The sequence below is a fragment of the Dryas octopetala genome, chromosome 2 (assembly GCF_963921425.1).
Source record: "Dryas octopetala chromosome 2, drDryOcto1.1, whole genome shotgun sequence".
Classification (NCBI taxonomy): Eukaryota; Viridiplantae; Streptophyta; class Magnoliopsida; order Rosales; family Rosaceae; genus Dryas; species Dryas octopetala.
The window spans coordinates 5,230,537-5,239,224 of record NC_141367.1 but is presented as its reverse complement, the minus strand read 5'-3'; the positions used below and the strand labels follow the sequence as shown (position 1 = coordinate 5,239,224).

Here is an 8,688-nt window from a genome sequence, read left to right as displayed (position 1 = left end):
CTAGAAAATTAAAATACTCTAGATTCTTTGAAAATTCATAAGATAATCTCTCAAACTTCAAAAAATATGAGGTCTGCACCGTTAGTCTTCTAAAAACTAACAATACCTTTTTCATGAACACTTGCTACCCAAAAGACTTCTCGATCTTAGAGGAAAACAAATTTCCCTTTGTAAAATAAATTCTGAAAAAATTCTAAAATTTATGTAAAGTCCCGAAATAATTCTCTAAAATAGGCTTTTGGTAATTTCCAAAATATTTTTAAAAATTAGTCCGAGAGTTTATGAAAATTCTAGAATTTATTTAATAGAGGAAAATTTATTTTAATTTTCTAGAAATAAATTTGGACTTCCCAAATTTTCTGGAAATTTTTAGAGGCAAAATTGATATTTTAACCCTATAGTAAATTAGTACTAGTCAAGATGAGTCCGTAGGAATTTTCTGTGTATTTTTTTGAATTCGAAGCTATTTTTAATTAATTTTCAAAATTTATAAAAATAGGAAAATAAAAAAAATCCGAAAATAAAAGCAAAGATGTGACACGTGGCGCACATTCAGCGCGCCACGTCAGCATTAACGGCCAAGTCAGCATTCTTAACGGAATTTTTGACGGAATAAGGTAAAATGGGACACGGATGTAAGTTACAGCTGGTAATCTGGGACAAAAAATCTTTCAGGTGACAATATGGGAATGAGTTACCGTTTCGAATGGTAAATCAATAATTAAGCCTATATATATACACTCTTATCAATCTCATCATGATTTGCAAAACTTGAGGTTAATTGTTGCAAAACCAATAAGTAGCAAATTATGCTTATGCAAAACCAAACCAAAGTTGCTGGTTTAATTAGAACCAACAAATCAAATGAAGGGGAAGGAACACCCATCAGACGGAGGAAGATTGTAGAGAACTGGGGAAACAGGGATTTGGAAAGACACCAATGGGAATATAATGGACCTGCTACAATTCCAAACTTAGGCAAAACCATAACAAATCAAGCATGCAAGCCCTGATGACTTGCTGCAAATTTTTGTAAACCAGTTTATCTCTAGAAGTTGAGTTTAGCTAGAAGATTCAAATAAGTAATGAATATTACTTTCCAATCCTAGTAGCTTAATTATAATAAGATTGCAACTAGTGGCGTGTGCGCGATACTATAACTAGTAAAAGTCAACAAAAATGGGGACTAGCAAAAGAAAAAAGTACACAGAAATTGGGAAAGAAATTTGAACGTATGATTTAATTTGTGTAATCTATCTTGACAAACTTGATACCGCTAATTAATTTCAAGTAATGGACTTTAGAGATAAAAAGAAAACAATAAGAAAAATTACAGATTTTTACACTGTATCACATCAAAATGCATGCCACTTCTCTTGTGCAACTTATACAACAAAACCAGCAAGGGGACGCTGAATTCTGGGAACAATGGCATTTGGTTTGCAGCAGCAGCAGCCATCTGCATAGCCCAAAGATGAGCTAACCACTCTCTTGTGATGTGATCTGCTTCGAATGGTTGTGGTTGCACTACAAATGGATGATTCAAGAGCTCTTTAGCAGTTAACCTTTCCCGTGACCTTACAGCCAAGAAACTCTTAAGAAAATCCCTCCCCACATTTGATATTTCATCAGGAATGTTGTCAGTGAAATATTCATCACCAATCATGTCCAGGAAATCGTTCATATCCGAAAAAGGCTTCAAATCCCAAAGACAATATCCAGTTCGCATTTCAAGCACAACACAACCAACAGACCAAATGTCAGATGATTCATCCTGCACATTATCAATCAAAGCTTCTAGGGACAAATAAATAGGAGTGCCTCTCCATCGTTCCACATGCTCTTTGGTTCTCTTTGTCAATCCCAAATCTGCAATCTTGGCCACAAAACCTGTTGAACCAAATAATGAAAGAACAATGTTACCCGATAACCTCAGTAGATGTAGATGATTCTTGGGATGAGTCACGTACAAGGTCGCTCTCTTTAAGACGTTTCGCGGCTCTGCCTAAGATGTGCAAGCAGTTCAATGATGCCTACGACGCCTCCAGGATAAAACAGCCCCAGAATCTCCTCTGTCTAGATTCTTTCGTGCACAAAGAAAGACCCGAATACAAACACCCTTCTGATATTGTTGCTTGGAATACTTGTTATGTTCAGAAAAAATTTGAGAGAGGTTGAAAAGGAAAACCACTCAAAGACTCTGTATTATCCTCTCATTTATTCAAGCTACTGCTCCTGCTATTTATCATCATTTAAAACCAGTAAAGGGCTGAAAACGTGGAGCCAGTACCAAGTTGTTGAGAAAGACTTGGTCAACTACTGACCAAGTCCAAACAACGTTTATAACAAGTTGAAATAGTTTCTCTTTTTTTTAATAAACACCAAAAAGAAAAACCAATAATCCCCCACTTGTTTATTTAAAAATAATAAATTCATCAAGCAACATACCATAAAGCTATGCATAAATAAAGGTGTTTATTCAACTTGAACCTTTACATAGTGAAGATGCTTCAGAACAAACAAGAGTAACATATAGTTTTGAACTCTACCTCTGACAGCATCACACGCATAACCTTACTGAGGTGAAGTTCAAAAAGCCAGCACATTACGGCCTTGTGCTTGTATCCTGGTGTAGTGAACGCTCTAGAAATTTGCCCATAATTTCATAGGAAGCGGCCTCACTTCCACATTCACATAGGTGACTCTATCAAGGATACTCCTGCAGCTAGATATCCCACTCAACATAGAATATAGACTTCATTAAGAATTATAATTCAACCTTAATTATTTGCTTCAAGATGTCATGCTTCTTAGGGATGGACTTGGAGTATTAACTCCATATGACATTACTAGCATGACTTTACTCATATCACTTTGTGACTTGTTATTACCCATTGAACCTATTTCTTGGGATCTCCAGTCTATAGGTCGGGTTGCCATCACAAGTGACTTAATTATCTAAGGGCTTTAGTCCCATCCCTTTTGAGGTTTTCCAAACCTTTTCTCGTGCTAATCCTTTCGTCAAAGGATCAGCCAAATTCTCATTGGAGCGTACATGATCCACTCTTATAGCCCCAGTATCAAGAAACGCTCTAACGGTGCTATGCTTGCGACGTATTTGTCGCTTCTTACCATTATAATAACGATTTTGAACCTTTGCAATAGCCGCGGTACTATCGCAATGGATAAGAACAGCTGGTATTGGTTTCTCCCATAAAGGGGTATTTGATAGCAGGTTCCTCAACCATCCTGCCTCTTCACTAGCCATAGCTAGTGCTATCATCTCTGACTCCATTGTGGATTGAGCTAATATAGTCTGTTTCTTAGACTTCCATGAAACTGTACCACCAGCTATATTAAATATATATCCACTTGTGGCCTTGGAATCATCAGATAGAGTATTCCAATCTACATCACTATATCCTTCTAGGACAGCGGGAAACTTCTGATAATGTAATCCGAGGTTCATCGTCCTTTTAAGGTAACGCATGACCCTCTCAATAGCTTTCCAATGCTTTTTACTAGGTCTACTAGTAAATCTGCAAAGTACTCCCACAGCATAAGCTATGTCAGGCCTAGTGCAATCAGTAGCATAACGAAGGCTACCAATGATGCTCGCATACTCAGTTTGTCTAACACTGTCACCGGTGTTCTTGAACAACTTTACACTAGAATCATATGGAGTACATGCTAGTTTACAGTCAATGTAATCATATTTCTTTAGAATTTTCTCAATATAGTGAGATTGATCCAAAGAAAATCCATTTTCTGACCTTGTTACTTTAATTCCAAGAATTACACTAGCTTCACCCAAATCTTTCATTTCAAAATTGGCACATAATAGAGATTTGACATTATTCACAGCATGAATATTAGAGCCAAAAATAAGCAGGTCATCCATATAGAGACATATGATAATGCAAATGTTATTTTCATACTTAAAATAAATACATTTGTCACTTTCGTTGAGCTTAAACCCATTTGAAGTGACTAAACAATCAAATTTTTCATGCCATTGTTTAGGTGCCTGTTTCAACCCATAAAGAGATTTATCTAGTTTACATACCTTATTTTCTTGTCCAGGTAAGACAAAACCCTCAGGTTGGTCCATATAAATTTCTTCTTCTAACTCACCATTTAAAAAAGCAGTTTTAACATCCATTTGATGCACAACAAGATCATGAATGGCAGCTAAGGCAAACAAAACACGAATAGAAGTTATTCTAGAGACAGGTGAAAAGGTGTCAAAGAAATCCACATTTTCTCTTTGCTTATAGCCTTTGGCCACAAGTCGGGCCTTAAATTTATCAATTGAACCATCAGGTTTTAATTTCCTTTTTAGAATCCATTTACAACCAATGGTTTTGCAACCAGGTGGAAGGTCTGTCAAGTGCCAAGTTCTATTAGACTCTAAGGAGTCCATCTCATCGTTTATAGCTTCTTGCCAAAAGTCAGCATCTAAAGAAGACAGAGCTTCTTTGAGTGTACTAGGATCCTGTTCTAAGTTATAAACATGAAAGTCAGGTCCATAAACTTTGGCAATACGAGCTCTCTTACTCTTCCTTAGTTCTAGACAAGATTCATTAATTCTAGTTGATGGCAAACTGTAAGAAGTTGAACCCCCACTATTTCTCAATTTAAAAGGAAATTTATTTTCAAAGAAATCGGCATCAATAGAATCAATCACAACATGATTCTTTAAATCATAAAATCTATATGCCTTGCTATTAGTTGCATAACCAATAAAAACACATTCATAAGCTCTACTCGCCAATTTTGATCTTTTTGGGTCAGGAATACGTACATAAGCTAAGCACCCCCATGTTCTAAAATACAAAACATTAGGTTTCTTATTTTTCCAAATTTCATAAGGAGAAATTTTTGTTTTAGAGTTGGGAACTCTATTCAGCACATAAGATATATACAGTCAATAATATTTCTCCCCACCAAAAAGATGCAGCTCCTGAACGAAGTAAGATAGCAACAGTTAATTCAGCCAAAGTTCTATTTTTTCTTTCAGCTTTACCATTCATTTCAGGAGAGTAAGGGGCTGTTGTCTCATGAATAATTCCAAGTGAATTATATAAAACAATAAAATCACTAGACAAATATTCTTGACCTCTGTCACTACGAAATCTTTTAACTTTTCGATTAAATTGATTCTCAATTTCATTCAAGAATAATTTGAACATATCAATTGCTTCACTTTTATTTCTCATAAGATAGACAAAACAATAATTCGAACAATCATCAATAAAAGTGATAAAGTACCGTTTCCCATTTCTAGTTGTCACTCCATCAAATTCGCAAATATCATAATGAATAAGATCAAGTGGTTCAGATTCTCTAAAGACAGATTTATGTGGAGTTTTGGTGATTTTAGCTTGACTACAATATTCACACTTCTCAAAATCATTCAAAGACAAATCTGGAATAAATCCTAAACTACTCATATTTTTGACTAGTCGTTTGTTAACATGACAAAGTCTAGCATGCCAAGTATTAAAAGAACAAAGCATATAAGCAGAAGAAGAATTTTTATTAGCATCAACATTCAATTTAAACATTCCATCAGTAGCATAACCCTTACCTACAAAGACACCATTTTTAGTAAGAGTATACATGTCTGCTCCAATCATTTGAGTGAACCCAGCCTTGTTGAGAAGGTAGCCAGAAACTAGATTTTTTCTTATTTCTGGAGTATGCAAGACATCCTTAAGGATGACAGTCTTTCCAGAGGTAAATTTCAATTCCACTTCCCCTGTACCAGCAACATTGGTTGAATGAGAATCACCCAACAACACTTTCTTGTCCTCAGCCACAGAATAGAACTTGAAAAGAACACGATCATAGCAGACATGGCGAGAAGCACTAGTGTCTACCCACCACCCCTCGGATCCGCCAACAATGTTGACTTCAGAAATCATAGCAACTAGTTGCTCTGCGGTAAGGTTGGCCTGAGGAGCAGGACGACGCTTATTCCGACAATTCCGGGCAAGATGCCCCGGCTTGTGACAATTATAACATATAAATTGTCCCGAATCATCATCACGTGAGGGGGGTTGATATCTATTCTGATTCTGTTGAGGATTTCGATTCTGATTTTTGTTGTTGTTGTTGTTGCGGTTCCTGTTCTGATTTTTCATATTCCTTCCATTTGGTTTCAGAACAGCAGGGGTTTGATTCTTGTTGAAAATATGGGTGTTCTTGTTGTTAGACACAACCAGAACTTCATCCTTCATATCTTGTTTTCTGGCTTCCTCCTCAATGCGAAGACGAGTGATCAGACTTTCCAAGGAGAATTCCTTTGTTTTGTGATGAAGAACATTCTTGAAATCTTTCCAGCTTGGGGGCAGCTTGTCAATGATGACTGCAACCTGAAACTGTTCATCTAAACTCATACCTTCAGTAATAACGTCATGTGCAATTTTTTGTAATTCATGTGACTGTGCTTCTACCGATTTATCATCTACCATTTGAAATTTCAAATAACGGCTTACAGCAAATTTCTTAGCACCAGCCTCTTCAGTGTCATATTTTTTCTGAAGTGCATCCCATAGCTCTTTAGCAGTGTCATAAGCAGAATAATAGTCATAGAGATCATCACACAAGCCATTTAGAATATAATTCTTACAGAGAAAATCATTTTCCGTCCAAGTCTCAAAGATCTTGGTTTCTTCTTCAGTAGGTACATTAGGGATAAGAGGTTTATCTATAGTGCAGTTAGAAGCTAATTTTTTTGTGGTGAGAAAAAACAACATCTTCTGCCTCCACCGTTTAAAGTGAAGACCCTCAAATTTTGAAGGTTTGTTAAGATCAGGAGTGTGAGAGTTGTTTTCAGCAGCCATGGTAGAAGAAACGTCTTAAAATTGTTGAACCAAATAATGAAAGAACAATGTTACCCGATAACCTCAGTAGATGTAGATGATTCTTGGGATGAGTCGCGTACAAGGTCGCTCTCTTTAAGACGTTTCGCGGCTCTGCCCAAGATGTGCAAGCAGTTCAATGATGCCTACGACGCTTCCAGGATAAAACAGCCCCAGAATCTCCTCTGTCTAGATTCTTCCGTGCACAAAGAAAGACCCGAATACAAACACCCTTCTGATATTGTTGCTTGGAATACTTGTTATGTTCAGAAAAAATTTGAGAGAGGTTGAAAAGGAAAACCACTCAAAGACTCTGTATTATCCTCTCATTTATTCAAGCTACTGCTCCTGCTATTTATCATCATTTAAAACCAGTAAAGGGCTGAAAACGTGGAGCCAGTACCAAGTTGTTGAGAAAGACTTGGTCAACTACTGACCAAGTCCAAACAACGTTTATAACAAGTTGAAATAGTTTCTCTTTTTTTTAATAAACACCAAAAAGAAAAACCAATAAAACCACTGGTACTAGTACTAGGCACAAGCAAAATGTTCTTTGGCTTCAAATCACAATGAATATAACCACAATTATGTATATGCTTAATTCCTTCAAGAATCGACTTTGTAAGCTGCCTAACATTGTCTTCTGGAAAACCATGACCACCAAATTTCTTGATGAGATCATGAAGGGTTCCTCCAGAGGCATACAGCATACTCCAAAAACAAGTTATAGACTTCACCATTCTTATTGGTTGTGAATATATTCTTCACCAAAGTGCTCAATGACAAAAGGGGAACCTTTAATGTAGAAGAGAACCTCTGCCTCATGCTTGTTGAGAGTAATGTGGAGCAATGTCCCACATCGGAAAACTAAGGCTTAACATATGTGCTTATAAGTCTTGGGCCTCTCCACCCATTGCCAATTGGTTTTGGGTTGGATGCTCTAATTCTATCATGGTATCAGAGCTTGGTTATTCGCGTGTAAGGCCCAACGGCCACACGTGCTCCCACGTCACCCAATACAATTTGTTCACGTGTAAGGCTCAAAAATATCGCCACACGTGCGGGGGCGTGTTGAGAGTAATGTGGAGCAATGTCCCACATCGGAAAACTAAGGCTTAACATATGTGCTTATAAGTCTTGGGCCTCTCCACCCATTGCCAATTGGTTTTGGGTTGGATGCTCTAATTCTATCAATGCTGAATGAATGCTAAAGCAGAGACCTCGGCCGACTTCACCACCATGACAACAGGCATACGATGACTAAACTGTATATATCTTGGGTTTCTTGGGAGTGGCAAGAAAGACAAAGCCAAAGCTTCCTTTGCCGAGCAGCTCCCCTCTCAGCCAATTCACTCTGTGACTCCTCATGAGCATCTCTCCTTCTACTTCTTCTTCTTCAGCCTTTCGTTTCATGATTTGGTTTCCTCAAGCACAAGATCGAACAAGCTAGGTAATAATGATTCTGCATTGCGTTGTAAGTGTTTCTGAGAATGAGGATGAGAATGCTGCGCTATAATGCATGGAAGTAAGTGTGGCTTTAGGGTTGAGATAGTATTAGTCGGTGGTGTTGTAATGTATCGATATTTACTTAGTTTCATTAGGAATGTGTACATGGATATATACTAAGCTTCATTTTGATACATAAGACGTGCATACTAAGCTAGACACACTATGAAGTAGGCTAGGAAGTAACAACCGGAACCAATAAGGAAACATGGAAAGTAACAAATTAATGTATTTTTCAAATAGTTAAAAAGGTGTTTTGGTTTTGGAAACTATTTTGTAAATACTCGATTCTTTACTTAATGAATAAGACAATTAT

At 37.0% G+C, this 8,688-nt stretch overlaps 1 pseudogene; it reads right to left on the bottom strand.

The window, feature by feature from the left end:
* Positions 1-1,385: 1,385 nt before the first annotated feature.
* On the bottom strand, positions 1,386-8,279 carry LOC147292665 (mitogen-activated protein kinase kinase kinase 20-like; annotated as a pseudogene).
* Positions 8,280-8,688: the final 409 nt, after the last annotated feature.